The sequence below is a fragment of the Corvus kubaryi genome, unplaced genomic scaffold, assembly GCF_017639235.1.
Source record: "Corvus kubaryi isolate FWS band 111438036 unplaced genomic scaffold, C.kubaryi_AGA036_p1.0 134, whole genome shotgun sequence".
Lineage (NCBI taxonomy): Eukaryota > Metazoa > Chordata > Aves > Passeriformes > Corvidae > Corvus > Corvus kubaryi.
In genome coordinates, this window is record NW_024580668.1 from 7,736,688 (window position 1) to 7,756,328 (window position 19,641).

A 19,641-nucleotide genomic window follows, 5' to 3' on the forward strand; every position below is an offset into this window, starting at 1 on the left:
CTGGTTCTGTCCATAACATAAGTCTTGGAATTAAATTCCACATTAAACACTTGCCCCCCTTTCTAATATAAAGGCAGGGCAGGAGTAGAGCATGAATTTCTAAGGAAAGTGCAAAAGTTTGGAGGACATTTAGCAGAAGGATAAAGATTCCAACTCTACCACAGGCAGGTGTGGGATTGCATCCCCCCTCTGCTGCAAGGTTCCTCCACTTCCATTCTTGATTCTGTGCTTCAAAAACCAAACATTTCTGATTCTTTAGGGATTATAGAGGTCTTCAGTGAGGTGAAATATGATGATATGAGATATCCCCTCTCCTACTTCATCCCACTCCCAGCTTTTTCCTTGGTCTTGCACCTCTCTCTTCTCCATCCAGAGTGGAGCCCTTCGAGGAGATTTCAGGGTTTGCACACCTGGGTGCTGAGACAGCAGGGACAGGGCAGTGTCACAAGGTGGTGGGAGTGTGTAATGGATTGATGGTTGAAAATGTCTGAGAGAAATATTTTTCCTTTGTATCACTGCCTTTTAGGAACTGAGATGGAGAGCAAACAAATTTTTATTAATTTCCTAGGAGGGTCTGTTTAAACAGGACCATCTCATCCTCACTCAGGTTCCTGCTGGCTGAGTGACACGCTCTAGGCTGAGCACAAGATCACAAGGTTGGATTCTGGAGAGGTGTGATTGGACCCTTGATTCCTGTTTCCTTTTTGGCATTAGTGAGCTTCAAGCTAACAATGTTTGTGGAGTTTTTCTTGAACTTCTGGTTTGTCTCTAAAGGTTACTGTGACTGAAAAACGTTTGACTTGCAGCTCTTTTGGGACAGAGCTCAGCCAAGAGCAGAGGCATGAGGAAGCCTGTTTGTCACTTCAGGTGGCAGTGACGTCTAGAGAGGCAGATGGTGGCAGCCTTTGCCTGAATTCTGAAAGCAACCTGTTTCTTCTCTGCAGCCTGGGGACATTAATCAAGGAATGCACAAAAAAATGTGGGTCTGAGCAATGTCAGTTTGCTGGGTGGAGCTATTGCCTAGAGAAGCTGTCGCTGCTGCATTCCTGGAAGTGCTCAAGGCCAGATTGGATGGGGTTTGGAGCAACCTGGGATAGTGGAAGGTGTCCCTGCCCATGGCAGGGGGGTTGAAACTAGGTGAGGTTTAAGGTCCCTTCCAACCCAAACCAGTCTGTGATTCTGTGATATTTACAAAAATTTCTGCCTATTCTGGGGCTGTGCACAGTGTCCTTTTCTTGGAAGTCAAAGGAATGTTGCCTTTGTCAGTTGGATTGTGATTTGGAGATGTTACCAGCACATCCAGTACCCTGCATACTGTGGAAATGGCTGTGGGTGCCTGAGGTGTGCAAAGCCACCGTGGTGCTACTCCTGTGTCATGGGATCTCCCTCTGCAGACCTGGCACCAAATTCTTTGATATCAGTGACAACAAATGTGTCAGGATCTCCTCCTTTGCTGGAGGGACAGCTGTGTCACGGCCTTGGATTATGGGTGGGATGCTGCTCCAAAGGCATAAATGCTTCCTTTACACGGGGAATTTTGGGAGTCTGTGCCTCCCTTCTGGGAAAAGGGTCCCTGAGGGGGGGTAACCAGTGCCCTGAGCATTGCCTGGTGTAAAGCGATGCTGGCAGCTCCTGGGAAGTCAGCAAATTTCTTACTCATGGAGTATTTCAGGTCACCACTCGTTTCTCACCTGTGCTTTACAGGTTATAAGTTTATTTATTTTTTTACTATTTGCTGCTAAATGATATGTGGAGACAATTAAATATATCTAAAATGGCAGAAATTATGTTTATCAGCCATTTGTAGCTTTCTTCCGGGCTTCCAGCTATGCATTTATCTCTGGTCAGGAGACAATCTTTCAGAGATTCTCTCCAGGAGCGCTGGACTTTGAAGGCCTCTTGTAAGACAGGGTATCAAATTGTTATTGTGGCTGTGTCTCAAATGGGCTGTGAATCTGGTCTGTAAAATTGTCCTTGGATATTTTTATTGCTCATAAGATACTGGCATAATGTAAATATGGGTAACAGTGGATCTGTGGCACTCCTACCACTCTCCTGGCCCTGTACCTTCCCATATCAAAATGGGAATTGTACTTTGCTGCTGATGTTCCTGCACGTTCTGTGTCCCTGGGAGATGGTGGCTGCACCCTTGGCAAGCTCTCTGGAGAGCAGGGACTGGGTTGTGATCCTTCTGTGGCTCTGGGCTCTGCCCAGTCCTGGCACTGCCCCAGGAATCTCACGGATCCTCACACAACCTCTGCTCCCTGGGGTGTAGTGGGGAATCCTGGGGGAATGTTGCTGCTCTCATGGCCTTTCTTCAGTGCCAGGGATGCACCTTCAGCTTCTATCTGTCCCAAACCTCTGTATGCACAGAAATGCTGTGGCTCCTCTATTCCCCTTTGGCTTTTAATGCTGTTTTTCCTTTCTCCACCTTCAGTGATCGGTTCCCTCCATTCCCTCCTGTTTTCTGCTTTCCCTCAGACTCACCCTATGCTGTTTATGTCCCACTGGACTCTCCTGAGGAAGCAGAAGCAGTAGACTCAACCAGATGGCCCCTCCTCCCCGTCCTCCCCTGAAAGCAAGGCGTTCACAGCAACACACACTGAGGCTCCAACCACAACTTCATTCTGTGAGATCCTTCCTCTTTTGCAGGCGTTCCTTGGGAACTGGTGCCACCAGATAAAGTTCATTCCTCAGCTCAGCCTTGTTGTGTCCTGTTCAGCCGCTGATAAGATCCGTGGTGCTTCCTTTGCTCCCATTAAAATCACACAGGCAGGCTCCTGCAGGACAGGTCTCTGCCTCGGGTCTGGGGTTTCTCCACTGCACAATGGAATCAGGCCATGCTGCTGGGATTTTAACATTATCTCCCCTCCAAGTAGAATGTTCTCATACCAAACTTTCCCACCGTTTGAATTTCCCTTTTCCTTTTCTTCCCACCTCTTTCTTTTTTTAGTTCACACTCCTTGATTGTGTCTCTCTTTATTTGCATCTCATTCCCGTTTCTCTCTTTTTCCCGCTCTGGCTCTGCGTTCTCCCATCCCCCTTCTGTGCTGTTTTCGGCCATCCACCAGCTCCCAAACACTGATGAGATCCAGCAAAGAGCCCCATAGTTGCTGTTCAGGATGCTGGAAACTGCCCAAACAGGGTTCCGTATCTGGGCTGCCATAAAATTGAGAGATACCTGACCTTTTTTATCTACAGCTGTATTGTTTGTGCTGTTTTCCTTGCTGCTTCCTCCCTGTTTTCCCTCTTTGGGCTGTGCTCTGCTGTTCAGCAATGCAGGCTGAACAATGTGTGCCCGGGAATTGGGGGTCTCTGCAACAGGGGGTTTTCCTGTCCAAACAATTTTGCAATACCAAAAGATGTGAATGTTGAATCACTGCTTCCAAGAGTCCCAAATCCTGATTGCTGGCACCTCAGCTCCTAAATGGCTGGGCTTGATGCTGGTGGATAAGGTAATGTTGAGCTTTCTGTGGCTGTCATGCTTTATCTATCTGTAAATTTTGCCTTATCTTACTAAAAAATCCTTCTTGTGCATCTTCTCTGGCATCTGTACAGATGGACTCAAGGGAAGTGACGTGGGCATGTGGAGGCTGCTTTGCATGTGGCTCGTTGCCTTTCTCTCTGAAAAAGTCGTTTTTCTGCGCTGCCAAACTCGTCCTTTTTAAACCCACAGCCCCTGGGGGACCCTTGGTGTGCAGGACTGAGCTCAGCATTGGTGTAACACTGCCACTGTCCAAACCCGGCTTCTTTTACTCTGCTAAATGAATTTAATGATTTTTCTGCTTGTGGCTGTAGCAGAAGAGGATTTCCACCAGGTGGTAATGTTGGGCTTTGGTTTGTGCTCCGACCAGCCTGGGATTCGTGCAAGGCTTTCAGGGAAGGAGCTGGGAAATGGGATTATATGGTGGGATTAACCTGGGTCATCTCTGCGGAATTTTTTGTGTTTGTTTTGTTATTTGCACATAAGCTTCGCATATGGGGGAGTTTTAGCCCATGAGTGGCTTGCAAATTCTTGGCTACTCACAAATATTCAGAATTTGGCTGTTTAAATTGTTTCTTTGGGCCCCCGTTGCTGCTGTTAATCTGTACTCCTGGATCCTTTCAAACCATGGTTGGTTTTGGGATTTTTTAGGAACTGAGCAAACCTGGGAGGGTGCTGCAGGGCCAGAGCTGCTCCTCAGCCACTCCTCCTTTGTGCTCCATGGCAAGAGAATGGAGAAAAGGTCAAAAGAGGCTCTTTTTAGAAATGTGTTTTTTGTTTGCAAAGCAGTTTTCTCTAGTACAGGGAGATACTAATTTCCAGGCATTTTGGTACATGGGTAAGGTGTGAGCTCCTTGCCTGGCCCCTTTTCAAAGGCAAAATTTGATCTTGGTTTTTAATCAGTTGTCCCTGTGCTTCCTTCTCCACTTGTGCTTACAGCATTCACCTCATTTTTCACTGATATTCTTGTTTCTAGCAGAAACTGTGTTTCTTCCATTGGAGTACCAGGTGCTGCTGATCTCGAGAGCACTGCTGGGGGTGTCTCAGCATCCTGCCCAGGGCGTTGTCCAGGACCTGTAAACCAGAGAAATCCCCATCCCTCCTGGCAGAACAGCCTGTTTTCTCCTGGTCATTCCCATTCCTTGGCAGGTCGTGGTGAGCAGCTGCTCCAGGGGGCTGGCAGGTTTCTGCAAGCACCATCACTTACACTGACAGGCTGTTATTTTTCTATTAGGACTCTGATTTTAGGTTGTAAATCACTGAATTACCAGAGCCCAGGCCTGGCTGCTGTGCTGTCCAAGGGACTGTATGAAGAGCAGCTGCATTTGACTTCTGCTTCCCAGTTTTTCCTGCTTGCAGGAAGAGCACGTGGTGCATCCTTCTCCTGAGCCGCCCTTTCCAAATCTTGTTTCTCTGCTGCCTTTTCTCTATGGATTATGAGATCATGCATCTTCGTCTTTCCTTCTCCTTGCAGTTTTTAACAGCTTCCAAAATTCTACCGCCTCACGCTGCAAAAGGAGATTTCCTCTTCCTCCCATATTCCTCAGAAAGGAGCAAAGGGACCAGCTCTGTGCTGGGTTTCTCTGGTTTTCCTTCTGGAAGCAGAGTGAAGGATTTGTACAGCACTTCCATGTAGCACTGGTTTTGCGTGGAAAGAAGGCCAGGAATGGCCCTTGATTTTCTGAAATCTTGTTTTACCTGGATGTGGATCTAATTGATTGAGCTTCACTGTCTAAACCTGCTTAGGTCAGGAATTTGTCTGTGACCACTGCAGAGGTTCAATGTTTGGATATTTTTATAATTTCCTCTCATCTGTTCCTTTCTTTGCCTTGCCTTCTTTTTATCCATCCTCTCCTCTTTAATATTCTCTGGTTTTCTTTAACTTTCCCTATTGTGCCCTCTTTATTTTTCCTGGAATTCCTCTCCTCCATGCAGCCTGTCAGACACAGGGGCCTGTCCCACACAGGCTCTGCTGAGGATCTGCTCTGTGGCTCCTGCCCTGCTGTCATTGTCATGCAGAGCTGGATATTTTCTCTGCTCATAGGCCATCAGTGATTGCTTTACAGAAAGGCATCCACTGTTTTGATGGTTCCCCAGAGATGAATTTATTGGCAAGACACCATAAAAGTTCTTTTTTCTCCATTCTGCAGCTGAAACTGAACATGCTCATAGTGCCTATTATTTCTGGCACTTGCTGTTTTATTACTAATACAGAGATTTGTGTCTTAATCAGCCAGTTGATGCTGGTCAGCATTCATAGCTGTACTGCTCTAGTAGGAGGGCAGAATTGTGATAAGATTGATAGAAATTTCTGCTATGTCTGCTCTATTGAGCCTATATTCTGTCAGGCTTCTCTTGAAACCTTAAAAATAATTAAGCAGGCTTCATGCAATTAGTTTTTCTACCTCCTGATTTCTTGTCTTTTTGGCCTCACGATGTTTGTTGCGTGGTAATATGTTTTTTCCTGGGCTGTACTTGATGGATCACTTTTGTCTGCAAATAATTCCTGGCAGGATTTTGTTGGATCACTGTCCTGTTGTTGATGCTCGTTCCAGTACAGTGAGCAAATTCACTTGCCCAACCTTCCCGGTGGGAGAGGGACATGGGTGAGAGGAGAAATCCTTCTCGGTGTGCCTGCAAGGAGATAATGATTTAGACTCTGCCTGACCAGGATTTCAGTATGTGCTGAGCTTTGAAGGCCTTTCCCTCCTCACAGGCACTACGGATGGCCTTGAGGCATTGTTTCCTTTCTCCTTTAAAATTGTTACAGAGCTTCCAATCCCAACAAGCGGCATTTATGGGTCTCCTAATCCAGTTATCGTGCTCCTGCACCTGTCTGATGGCTATCACAGCCTGTCTCCAGCAAGAGCCAGTAATGGGTTTGCTCTTTTTGCACATTTGTGGATTTGTCTAATGAATAGCTCTGAAGTCCTTATAAAGAATTGGTGTGCAGCTGATGGGATCTGGATATGCTCCCTCTTCCTGGGGATAGCTCACCTGAGCCCCAGCCACATGATCTGTCAGGGATGCCAAGGCATCCTTTGTTAACACTGAATGAGCTGTGCAAGGTGCAGGTTTTCCAGCATTGGAAGCATGAGCTGATCTCCTGCTGGGATCAGGTCTGTGGTGACACCACTCCAGCTGTGATGGCACAGGTACCTGCTCCTTCCTCACTGGGCTGTGGCATCACCAGCTCTGATGGAAGCTTTGGTTGATTCAGACACTCCAGTTACACATTGTCCAGCTCATCCAGTTACACTTAAGGGATTTGAAAAATGTTAAATTTGTTTTTCATCAGTGCTAATTAACGCATGGAGATGATCTTTGCCACGTTATGCTTTATCACTGTTTTGCAGTCCAAGCTGTCTCTGGCCTTCTCTGGGCTGGGACCACAAAAAATGTTTGTAGAGGTATTACAGAATCACAGAATATTTGGACCTGCAAGGATCATTGAGCCCAACTCTTAAGTGAATTGCCTGTGTGGAGGATTATGGTTTTGGAGAGGTGCCCACTAGAAATTAGTTGAAGAGTGATAGGAAGGTATCCAAATAAAAGCAGCATGCATATTAATAGTGTTCCAGCAGCAAAGAACAAGCAGAATTAAATGGGCCGTGTTTCTAAGAAATATTTTGACTTCTAGAAGACTGAAACATGAACTAAATCTATTCACTTGCACATCAAAACGTAGGCAGCTTGGTGTGGAACAGATCTGCCACATCAATTGAACAAATTTAGATTAAAGCTGTGATCATGACTCAATGCTCTGATGTACATGTTCAGAATCTCTTCCAGCTTCCAGAGGCACTGCCAGCACCTGAGTGGGGCTGTAGTTTGCAAATGCTTCATGCTGTTTGCCATACATTTCCCCAAACAGTTGATTTTGTGGGAAGTAGGGGGGGAGTTCATCTTCTTGGCATTTTAATGAATATTGCTTGGATGTGGAGCTTACTCTGTGCTGAGCTGATGGCTCTGTTCTGTTCCCTGTGGAGCTGCTAGAAGCTGACTCCAATGGACATACTGCAGCCATCCTGCCACACATGTCCCTAAACAAGTGATTCGACTTCTCTGAGTGCTTCTAGTAGTGGATGCTGCTTCTCTTAGTGCTCTTGGAGCCAATGGGTGCTATTAAATGCAGCATGCTGAAAAATAGTAGAAAAAAACAATAGAGGCTTTCATGATGAATCATGACTTATTTCCAGTGCTCAGACAGTTACTGAGAATCCAGAGGAATCCATGAGAAGTATTCAAAAGAAACAGAAAGTTTTTGTGTGAGCTGCAAGTGCTCAGGGACAAACATGTCCTGGGTGGGCTCTCACAACCAGACTCCCATTTCCTGTTTTCCTTCTGCAGAGACTTGGCTTTCCTTGCCATGAAAAGCGCAAAGGAGAAGACACTGCCCAGGCCAAAATGCATAGCCCGGTGTGGTTCTGGGCTTTGGGTAAGAGCTGGAGCCAAGTCAGGCTCAATCCAAACTCTGCTCACTGTCCCAGCACTATGACTGCTTCTCCATGAATCCTACTCCAGAGCAACAAACTCTTTCAGATGTGAGGAAGCATCACCTCCTGGTGTCCTTGCTTCTCTCTCTGCCTTGGCTTGGACAGCAGTATAACTTTCTAATTCTGGTTATTTTATATCTCAGTAAAGTTGCTGCAGAATCTGTCTTTGCATGACATTCTCTTATGCTTAATCTTGAAAAGAAGTAATGCCCCTCAAGAAGTGCTGTCAGACTTCAAACATGTTGAATGTACTTCAGATAAAAGCAGGACTGTGATGGTCCATGGGGTGTGATTCGAAGCGTAGGAGCTTTAGGAATGTGATGATGCTTCTGACATTTGCAGACAACCTCACCAGCAGAAGGTGAAAATGTCAAGATAAGAGCGGATTCGCTCAAGACCCAGAGAGCTGCTGCTAAAATTTTAAGTTGTAACAAAAACAAAATGAGCAAAACTGGCAGAAAAGTCTGAGGAGTGAAGCAGCAGCTGTACAAAAGGTGGGAAGTGTTGGTCCTGTGCTTCAGCCCACCCGTTGGGCACAGAGGAAGGAGAGCAGACAGTACATGAGTCACTGTGTCCTCCCTTCCAGGTGATTTTACAAAAGACATGTGAACAAAATCCTGGCATGACCATCCTCATCAGCAGCACTGAGGAAAGCTGTGATTGTGCTCCATCAATGGAGGAGGAAGGAGGAGATCTAATATTTTTGGTCTAATATTTGCTGTGAGCTACAATCATTTGATATTGCTGTCCACTGCTGAAATGATCAAAGTCGTCCTTTTGCTTTTTAAAATTTGTTTTCCCCCCAGCAGATCACTTTCTTGCTGTTTCCTAAAGCTGCAAAGGGTAAACTGACAAGAACCCCCATAAATCGTTGAGCTTGTCCTTAGAGAAAATCTTAATTAATTAATTTAATTTTATCTGTTCAGCAGATTGCCAGTGGTTGGATTTCATCCCTTCAGAGCTCCTGAGCTCCTGGAGGGTCATTTGAAGAACATATCTCACATTTTGTGTATAAAAAGTCTCTGGCTTATCGTTACTCCAGCAGCAGCTGTGATGTCAGGGGGTGGAAGCTCCTGGGAAGAGAGGCAGGTACAACCCCATGGAATGCTCACCTGTTAATAGGAGCTGGCCTTTTGTGGAGTAGGACATTGGCTCTGTGGCAGAATTATCTCACCTGAGCAGATATTTACCTTCCAGTGTTTTCTTAGCTGCTATGACCGGGTTTATAATTAACTTGTGATTTGTTTGTACTCAGTATATTCTTATTTGAAAATGTGGGAGGATGCCTGGCTCCTACCAAAATGGTTTAATTCTTAAGCACTCATAGTCTTCAGTCAGTTGTGGGAGTTCAGGAGCAGGACTGGAGCCCAGCTGAGCTGACAGCAGGTCCAGGGCTTGTGCAGACACTGAAAGAGCTGAAGCGAGGCAGGGGCAGAGCAGCCCATGGCTCTTAAGGGTTCCTGACAGACCTTACAGGAGGTTTTAAAAAGAAAATAAATACATAAATATTTATCTCTGCTTAATTTTAATTGCTTTGTTTCCATAGAGTTACTTATTTTGGCCTCTAGGTTTTGATCTCCTAAGATGTTGCAAGATCTGTGCCCATGAGCAAGCAAATCTGTGTTCAGATTGAGTTCACTGCCTCAATTTAGAGGCAGACAGATTTTTGAGCTATAGCAAATAAAAATTAACTTCAGCCTGGCAAAATACAATTAAAATCATTGTGAAAATGCTGCAGTTCTTGTCATCTCACACTACCATTTTTGACCAGGAATACTTATAGACAATCTTCACGTTTACAATAATTGCAGCTGTTGGTGAATGTACCCTGACCTGGCTGCTGACTCCAGGGTGCAGGTGGGGCAGGTTTCTGGAGCCCCCATCACCAGCAGACCTCTTGCAGGATGCCAGCACCATTGGGCAGGAGCCACTGTAGCCTTGCCCACTCTTGGCAGGTTTTTCAGGTGCCTGGTGTGGGTGTTCCATCCTCCCAGTGGAAGCAGAGACATTTCCCAAAATAGATGATTTAAAAACAAAACTCATTTAGAACTGGCTGAGCAGGTTGCTCAGAGCTGACGAACTGTGCAGACATGTCACTGCCTCTTGTCTGAGAAGGAATTCTGCTGAGGGCAGGTACAGGATTGCTGGAAAGAGCAGGGATCTGAGAGCGAGGAAAGGCTGCACGAGCTCTGTTATTTTTATCAGTGGCTAAAACACCTCCTCTGCAGTCCTCTCTGGCTTCGTGCCCTGCTTCATTTTGGTTCTGTGGCATTGTGGCTGTTGAGGGTGGTTGTCTGCCACAGCTCCATCTCATGGCACTGGCTCTGGAGCAGGATGGGGCCACAGGATCTGAGGGATGAGACCCACAGGTGAAACTCAGGGCAGTGGGGAACAGACCTGGCCAGATGCATTTGTACAGGGGAGCAGCGGGCGTGAAGTGCAAATAAACCATTTGTACAGGCTCATCATCCTTCCTCTGAGCACTTGATCCTTACAATGCTGGCAGTTTGTTATTTTTATGGCCTAAAATCTCGAGCAGCTGCTCTGGTTCAAGGAAGGTGGAGTGTTGGGTGCCGTTCTACCTGTGGGATGCTGAGGTTTTGGGATGATGTGGCTGGCCAGGGACCTGCAGCAGGAGGTGCTGGGAGGGCTGGTGGCCCTTCTGTGCCGTCACCCTAATTGCCAAGGATGCAGTTGTGTTCCCAGGCATTATTTGGTAATTATACTTACTAGACCGTAGGGGACAATTAGGAAAGCTTAAACATGTGTCAGCTTCCACTCCATCATTTCTGTGAGCACCAGCAAGGCTTGGATTGCAGCTTAAAAAGGGGCAGTGCAGGGGAAGGGGAAGCAGCTCTCTCAGCAAGGCACAGAGGGGCAGCTTTTAGGGGGCAGGTGTCACCCTGGGAGCCTGAGTTGTCTGTATGGTTGTAAGGAAATAAAGGGATGCCTGTAAATGCTTTTGACAAGAAATTCATGTTGCTTTTTCTAATCTAAGCCCGAGCTTTACTTGTGCTCAACACAAAGGTAAACACCAGTGGTGGAACAATGCTGTGTACTGTGCCTTGGTGTTTTTATTAATTCATGTTTATTGGCTCATTCTAGTGGGAGAGGGCAGGACTTTGGCTTGGTGGTGCAGCTGGGGAGGTCTGCAGGTGACCTCTGCCTTTGCCTGGAGGAAGAGGGGCCCAGGATGTGCCTCTGGGAAGGTGCATTAGTTCATGGGCTGTGCATTCTACTTCTTCTGGAATTTTAGGGCATTTTTCTGATCTTTTATGTTCCTCAGCTTTTGTGCTGTGGGGCTGTTTGTATCCAGATCTTATCACTCTTCTTCCCAGCACTAAAGACATTTTTCTCATTGTTAGAGCAAGAGTAAAGCAACAGGATGAAGTCTGTAATATCCTATAATGATAACTATATTATTATGGATGCTTTGTACATAATGATCTTTCCTTCAAGATTTGGGGAGTTGAGAACTGTAACAGCACATGATGAAACACCTGCACAGAGGAGCACGGAGGGTTGGGTTTTATGAAGCACACAAGGAATGTCTGTTGGGTGGCTGCTCTGTGAGCAATTCCTGCCTGCCAGGGCTGGATTTTGGAGCAGGTTTCTCAGGGAAGGACCTCTGGCTTTCTCCCTCCTTAAGGGAGTATTCCTTATAATGACTGGAGTGTGTTGAGTAAAAATAGAGACTCATGTTACTTAAATGTGTACTTCAAATAGCAACTCAGAGCGGCCTTGTAAACTATTTCAGCCCCTGAAATCGTGGATGGGTTATTCTAGAGGAAAGCTGGGATCCAGCTGTGGCACCTTGGGGAACCCACCCTGGCAGCTGGGATCTCCCTGGATCTAGACCCTGGGCTCAGCAGCAGGCTCTGGGCAAGGATTGGAGCAGCCTTTTGGCTGTGACCTTGGCCGGCCAGGAGGGCCCTGAAACAGAGCCTGGTGGGTTTTGTGTGCTCCCTGCTCAGGGCAGAGGAGCAGGGTCCATCTGCTTGCTGAGGCTGCCCTCTCCTGAGGCAGCACTTAAAAACACTGAATTGGCTTCCAGTCGTCGCCTGATGATTAGCTCTCTCATTTCTCTAATTGCTCTTGTCTGCTAATGGTTTGTTTTGTTCCACAGAAGTTTTGTTTTGTCTGCAGCAGTGTTGATGCAAGCGTGGCAGCATGCTAAGCATCAACATCCCGTTTGAGTTCCAAACCAAGGCACAGCTCGTTTCTGATGACATTCCCTGGAGCCATGAGGAGGAGAAGGGCGATTTTTCTCACTCAGCTCCGTGATGCAGCCATGGAGCGTGTGCTCCTGAGACACCTTTTGCAAAGCCTCCACTGAAACAGGGCAGGACCCTGGTTTGTCTCCCTGGCTGTGAGAACGTCACCTGCCCGGGGCTGCATCAGGGGGATCCCTGTGGGAGCTGTAGGTGTGTCACACCCCGAGCCCTCCTGAGCAGCCTGTGTTTGAGCAGCGCGTCACCCTCTGTGCCCCAGCTCTGCAGCAGGAGGAGATCTCCGCTCTGTCTGCGCTGCTAATGAATAACAGCCTCTCTGAAACCACGTGTGACAGCACAGGTGAGACCCTGCCACCTCTAAAAGCAGAACAATTAGGCCTGGTTTTTTTCCCTGACTTAAGCTTAAATCCCCAAGCCTGGAATGCAATAACATTCTCATGTTTTCAGCTGCTTCTCCGTTGGACATAGGAGCTGCTGTACCATAGAAATTGTAAATGATGCTTCTTTTCAGGTGTCCTTGTGCCCTGATGATGCTGGTGGGGAGCTGCCCTGGTGCTTTCCTGATCTGTCGGGGTGTTTGTTATGGGCTGCAATGCTGTGGGCACCCCATTTGCAATGTGCCTGTTCCAGCTGCACTCACATCTCTCACCGGCTTCAGGACTGAGCGCACCGCGGTGGGAGTGGTCACTAATTGCTTGGAGAAGTTACTGTGTTTTGAAATGTTGCCCTAAAGCGAAAAACTTATGGAAAAGGGGGAAGGAGGGAATGGAGTAAGTTCTTCATATATATACATATATGTATGTATGTATGTATATATATATATGTATCTCTATATATATATATATGTATCTATATATATACACACCTATATACATAAAATATCTTCCGAAGTGGCTGTCACCATCCAGATATGTGGACAGCTAATTGTGGCAGTACTGAAGCTCAGGCATGTAAAGGTCACCTTTCAACCTAGACTGCCTCCTTATTTTCTCTTGAATCAGTTGGCTGATATTTCTGATTTGATTTTTGTCTGTAAATTGCCGAATCCCTGTTATCTAAATATAACTTTGAGATGAGCTATAAAATGTCTGTGTCTCATGGTACATGCAGTCTTTAAAACTTGGTCGGAGGAGCTATGTTGATTGAGAGCCAAACCTGCTTTTTTAAACTGGACTCAGAGGTTTTTTAAAACAAATATCTCTTATATATCAAGTAAACTTGTTTTGACACCTAATTAAGTTAATTTAGGTGGTTTAGTGTAGTTCAGCAGCAGCTCAAAATCATGGTCGTCTTCCACCTGGGCTGATATATTGATTCTTCTGGTGTTCCCTCCATAAATCTCCTGCTTCTCTGCAGCTGTAATTGCATTTCAGAAAGGGGAAAGCATGTGTGTGCCCAAGCCACCCATAATTACTGCTCTGAAATGCCTGGGGAGGTAAGTGCGAGCTCAGTGTCTGTCGTGAGGCTGAAGTTTCCCAACAGTTTCCTCACATTTTCTGCGAGCAGCTGTGTGAGAGCCGCTCCCAGAGGCTGGGGCAGGCGGGCGACAAAGCTGTGACAATGCCAGAACAGCTTTCACACCAGCTCCTGCTAACGTGGCAATGATGTGCAAAGCCTTTCTCGCATAAGTCCCCATCCTGCTGGGGTAGGATTGCAGCGATGTGTTCTTGTGACTGGCCTAGAAGGTCATCTTTTGTTTTTCAGATGAACCTCCTTCAAGATCCCATGGGAGCTTTTGTTCTGGAAATCGATTGCAAGTCCGCAGGGACGTTTTCTTCCCTGATTGCTCCTCATACGAAATTGAAATTATACAAGCCAAGAGGGTTTGGTTGTTTTTTTTGGCTGGTTGGTTTTGGCTGCTTTTTTTTTTAAATCCCCCTTTTGGAGCAGTGAAGTGTGTGTTCTTCGCTGGAGCAATTGGATTTTGTATTTGTGTTGATTCCTAAAAGTCAAGCTGGGCTTTAGGAACCTCGCACATACACAATCATCAGTTTGGCTCTTAGGCTGTGCTGTTCATGTGCCAAAGCAATGTTTATGTATATTGTATGAAAATGTGGTTGTCTGGGGGAGTGAGCAGTAAAATTCCAAAGCTCTGATGTGTGTTTCTGCCTACACCTGACCCGGGTCTGTTTATCTCCAGATGATGTAGCAAATCCATCTGTTCCTCCACACTGGAACAAGATAATTTTACTAGGAATTGACTAAAAGCAGTATGTTGTCACTGGGGTAGGAGTTCTGTGTTGTTACTGCACATCTGCTTTAGCAAATACAGAAGAGTTTCTGGCTCTTCCCTTCACTCTGTGCACTTGTTCTGGTGAAACCTTAATGTGAGACTGGGGAGGCCAAATATGTGGGGTCTTTGTTAATTCACAGAATCTCAAAGGTGGAAAGATCCCATCCCTCAGGATCTAAGGGTATTTGCTGCCCCCCGGGCACAGGTAATCCTCTGGGATAAAGGGTGAATCGCCTCTCATTCTCCATCCCACAGGAAATGGTGTTCTGGGAAAGCTCATTTCCTACAGACTTTAAATCAAGTGGTGGATGATGGAGCTCCAGGATTTAAGTGCTCTCCACCTCTGGAGTGTCTGACAAGCCCAGCTGATGTTCTTCCAGCATCTGTGTGCCCGGCCAGTGCAGGACCAGCCAGACTTGGGAGTGTTTACTTGCATTTATGTGGCCCTTGAAAGGCTTCTTAAATTGTGTGAAGTTAATACAATGGGAGATGGATTTTTCCTGCCCACCTAAGCAAGCCTTTAGTGATTAATGCTGTAAAATAAAAACAACAGCAACAAATTCAGTTTTATAATGCGCTGCGGATTTCAGGTCTGTGAAAAATGCGTTTCATAAATGAAATTTTTCCTCCTCCTAGTACTGTTTCAAAAACACCTTATCTTCAGAAAAACCCCTTGCCTCCACAGCTGCATTTGGATGCTAATGGGATACATGGCTTCATAATTCTTTGTCTCCTTTCTTGCGTTTGTACAAAGCTAAACTCTGTTGCAGCATAGAAACGTTCTGCTGGAGAAGAGCAGAGGAGAGGTTCCGCTCTGTGGTTGTGAAATGAGTTGAGTTTTCTCATCTGTTTTTCTCAGAGAGATGCATTGTGTGCCACAACTACAGCCAGAAAAAGGGAATCCTGAGGTGCAGGGTGAGCTGTCACAACCTGCAAGAGGCAGCTCTGTGCCATTAGCTGTGGGCACAGCAGGATCGAGGGGCTCTCCCACCCCAGGAGCCATCAATGACCTCAGTGCTCGTTAAGTGACAAATGTCCAGCCCAGCCAGGTGGGGCCCTGCCCTGCCCTGCCCTGCTCAGTCCTGTCCGAGCTGGGGGCTTGGCCCAGCCTTCCAGGGGTTTATCCCTAATCCACTGGGCTGGATGTTAGCCAGGGCTTTGTCTGAGAGATTTCAGAGGCTCTGCTCCGAGCTGTAGCTGTAGCAAAGCACACTCCTACTCGGAAATAATGGCACGCTGCGAGTTGGGATACTCTCCCTGCTTGTGGAGCGATCCAGGAACGGCAGGCACGGATTATATGACTTGAATGCTGCACTATTTATGATGTGTGTTCAGCCACCTAAATCACATTGGCAGTGTTCGAGCTTCGCCTGGATAATTGATTCAAATGTAAATCGAATGGATAAATCCTGTACAGCTAAAATATGCCCTCTCTTTATCTTGATTCTTTTTCTTCTTTGTGCTGAATGGCATAGAAAATAGGGAGTTAGAATTCATAAATAGATATTTGACTTCCTTTGTTGGAGGCAGGTAGAGTGAAGTTTGTATAGTCTGTTTGGAAATGCTTTACAGTTCTGTTTATTGAATTATGAAGCTGTTTATAACTTGGCTTCTGTACTTCTGGTCAATAATCTGCTTGTGGCAATGTTTGTGCTGCTCTTCAATGGCAAGACCAGGTGGTTATTTATTTCAGTAAGTGCACATTAGTCAAGGGCAAAGTATCAGAGAAATTCTTTTTGTTGTTGTTTTTATAGCCTTGGAGTGAAATATTGTGGGGAATGTGTGCCCAGCTGGCATCAAAGGCTGTTTTGGTTTGGGAATCTGCTGACAGGGACTTGAACTGGCATCAGGACAAGCCTTTGTGAGCTTTTGGTGAAGGTTTTAATCTGTTTTCCCTCAAGGCTTCCCTGTTTCATCAGACTGGGCTGAGGTGCTGACTGACACAAACAAAGCAGCACTCTGGGGCTTTCCCCCAGCCTGGGGGCGTTTAATCAGAAATTCCACAGATGGGAACTCCTGGGACTGGTGTCTTCCCAGTACGGTCTGGAGGCCCTTCAGTCCCTCATCCCCGGAGACCCCTGCTCCCAGTTCTTCTCCTGGAGCAAACATTCAGCTACTGTGTGGAATGAAGTGCTTGGCATTCCTCAGGCTATAAATATTGGGGCAGTTTTCCTCTCTCAGGGCACGAATCCCAGCAGTGCCCATACCGGGCACTTGCTGCCTGGTCAGGATTTTGCTCTGCCCTCATCAGCTTTTCCCTTTGCTCTGGCTTTAAAAGAATTAAAACACCCCAAATGGATCATCTCCACCCCTCGGGACTGTCACTCCTCGCAGGCAGCTCTTGCTGTCAGGCCCTGCAGAGGCACCAGCACTTTGCAGCACGTGTTAAAGCACCCACCTGCCTCCCCTCGCCGTTCTGGTGTCAGAGTCTCTGGGAGTCAGAGCCCACTGAGGTGTGATATCCATGAAGTGTGATATCCACGACATGTGCTGCTGCTCCTGCAATGCTTCCCTGTGTCCTTGGTGTCCGTGTGAATGTCCAGACCTGTTTTGCATCTCATCAACTTCTTGGCTTAGGAGATGTCCTTTGGCAGAATATCCCACATTTTAATCGCTGATGTGAGCATCCATTTCCCCCTGCCAGTCTTCCAGAAGCCCCAAATCCCACTTCAGCTGTGTCTGCTGCAGTCCTGCTTGCTAGAGGGTGGGTGCCCCTGTGATTTCTTTATTTCCCTTCTCTTCCTGCTCACCTCACTGTGGTGCTGGGGCTGCTGCTCTGGGATGATGGGTGCAGGGACCCACCATACCCACCATACTCTGTGGAATTGCTGATTAAACACACCCAGGCTGGGCGAAAGCTCCAGAGTGCTGCTTTGTTGGTGTTGATGCTGGGATGTGTTGCCTGTACCACTCCCAAAGACATTCCAAGTTCCATCTTTCCCTGACTCCTCCACCTTTCCTTTCCCCCATCCCCATCTGCTGGCAGTATTTTGAACACCCAAAACTCCCTGTCTGTGCTGGACTCTGTTACTTCTGTACAGGAAGAACTTTGTCTGTGCCCTGCATCTGCTGCCAGCTGTTGAGCATCAATATTTATAGATTTTTTTTTTTTTAATACAACTTCTTGTTGGTGCATTTTGTTTATGGGGGAAAAATTGCAAATAAAATTGTTCATGTCCAAACTTGTCACTATCCAGAACTTGAACATCCCTCTCCTATCTCTGCTGGGCTGTTACGAATGGGAGTTTTTGTGGCTGGCTTCAGAGACCAGCTTTGGCTATTTAGACAACATCCATTCAATAAATCATAAGGGGAGCAGCTGCTGTTCTCTGCTGAGCCAAGGCACATCAGATAAAATATTGCTCATTTACTTGGTTTGGTAGAAATAAAGTTGCTGTAATGGAACATCATTACAGACTGTTCTTAATTCACCTCAGGGCTAATTCTAATAGCAGCACACAACTCTCCTGTGACAGCCTGAGTGAATGAGATGGGTGTTTTGATGTCAAGCTGAATGTAAGAAAGGTTTTAGGAATCAAAGCTTTGAGAGAGAAATAACTACTGTTTGTGCTGTGATACTGGAAGAGGTCCCTGTTTTATTATTAGCACTATAGCTATTGAAAGCCCTGACACTTGTTCCTGGGGGATTTGAAGCAATTCAAGCCCTGAAATACTGTTTCAGCTCAGCTTTTTACAAGTGGTGGTGTGTCGGTGAAGCCGAAGGTGGCTTTGATCGCTGGTGGAGGCACCCAGGGCTGGCATTAACTTAATAATATTAGTTTGATTTTCTCAGCTGTGTGGCAGCCAGGAGCCCTGCAACCGCCCAGCTGTGGTGCACAGCAGATATCTGGGGCTGGCCAAGCAGGAGGGCTGGGGAGCGGCTGTCCAAAGCCTCTGAATTCAGACCTGCTGCTTTGCACAAATGCAGTCAGTGTCATGCTCAGTAATGGGGCCACAACATCTGTAGGGACGGTGCCTACTGGTCTGAAAAGATGCTGGAGACCGTTACTTTAAAAATTAAAAAAAAATTAGGTCTCAAGGTGTCTTATCTCCTCCTTGCATCAGGGCTTGGCAAAAACAAGTGAGAATCGTGTGGTTCTGAAATTGTCATTGTATTGCAGCGGGACAAATGGCCACTGCCACAGTGTTTGCTGTGTTATTTCCTTAATGCCCACTCACCTGGGTGAGGCAGCAGGTGTTTCACCATTGTTTGGTGTGGAATGCTGCAGAGGGGAGCCTTGGACCCTGCTCTGCCACAGGGTTTTGCTTTGCCCTTGCTTACCTTACTTATTCTCTAAAAAAATAGAGGCAACTGGTGGAAAACGTGTATTTGCTCCAGCTCCCAGGAAAACAGCTTGTGTTTCTCAGAGTGTTCCAGCTCACTGTGCAGGAGCAGGGCTGGATTCCTGTGTGTGAGCTGTGTTTGGCTGCCAAACCTGTGCCCTTCACTGGCGTGGAGGTGCTGTGCTGCCCTCACTGTCGCTGTCACTTGGTCAAGGCAGCGCCGTCACCCCTCAGTCCTGGGGTCTCCTCACAAGCCTCTTCACCACTAGTTCTGGAGGGCCCTGTGTCAGAGGCACGTGGGGAATTTGGTGTGAATGACAGGATGCTCGTCGTTCCTGGGAAGAAATGAACAGCAGGAGGGAGGGATTTGCAGGGTGCTGGTTGGTGTTACCAGAGTTTCACACGCAGCGTATTTCACATACAGCAATGCTCCTGCTGCCCATGAGCGTGCTGAACGCATCCCTCCCCTGACAGCCCAGCAAGCCTCTGCTTACAATAACTTCTGCTGGGAGAGAAAAACCAATTGCATCCTGAAATAGCAAGGCTGGAGGAGCAGAGCTCTCCTGCCAGCTGCTGCTGATGACCTTGATTCCGTGCAAAATGTCGTAATTCAATGAGAATAGTTATACTGAGCTGCACGGCACAAGCTCAAAGATTCTCAGCTCCTCATTTCCATCTGACTAATTTCACATGGCAAAGAGGGGAGTCAGGTTTTTTTATTCAGATTCTCTGCTCTGAGTAAACCTCCGGAGTGCTCATCTCCTGTACATAAAAGTTGCTCAAAATAGTGGTGATAAAGCTGTTTAGTTCAGCCGTATTCCTGTGCTATCGGTGACTTTGTTAACAGCAGGCCTCTGCAGACACTGTCCCTTTGATGCTGGGTGCTGTATGGCACATTAAAAATCCTTAGCT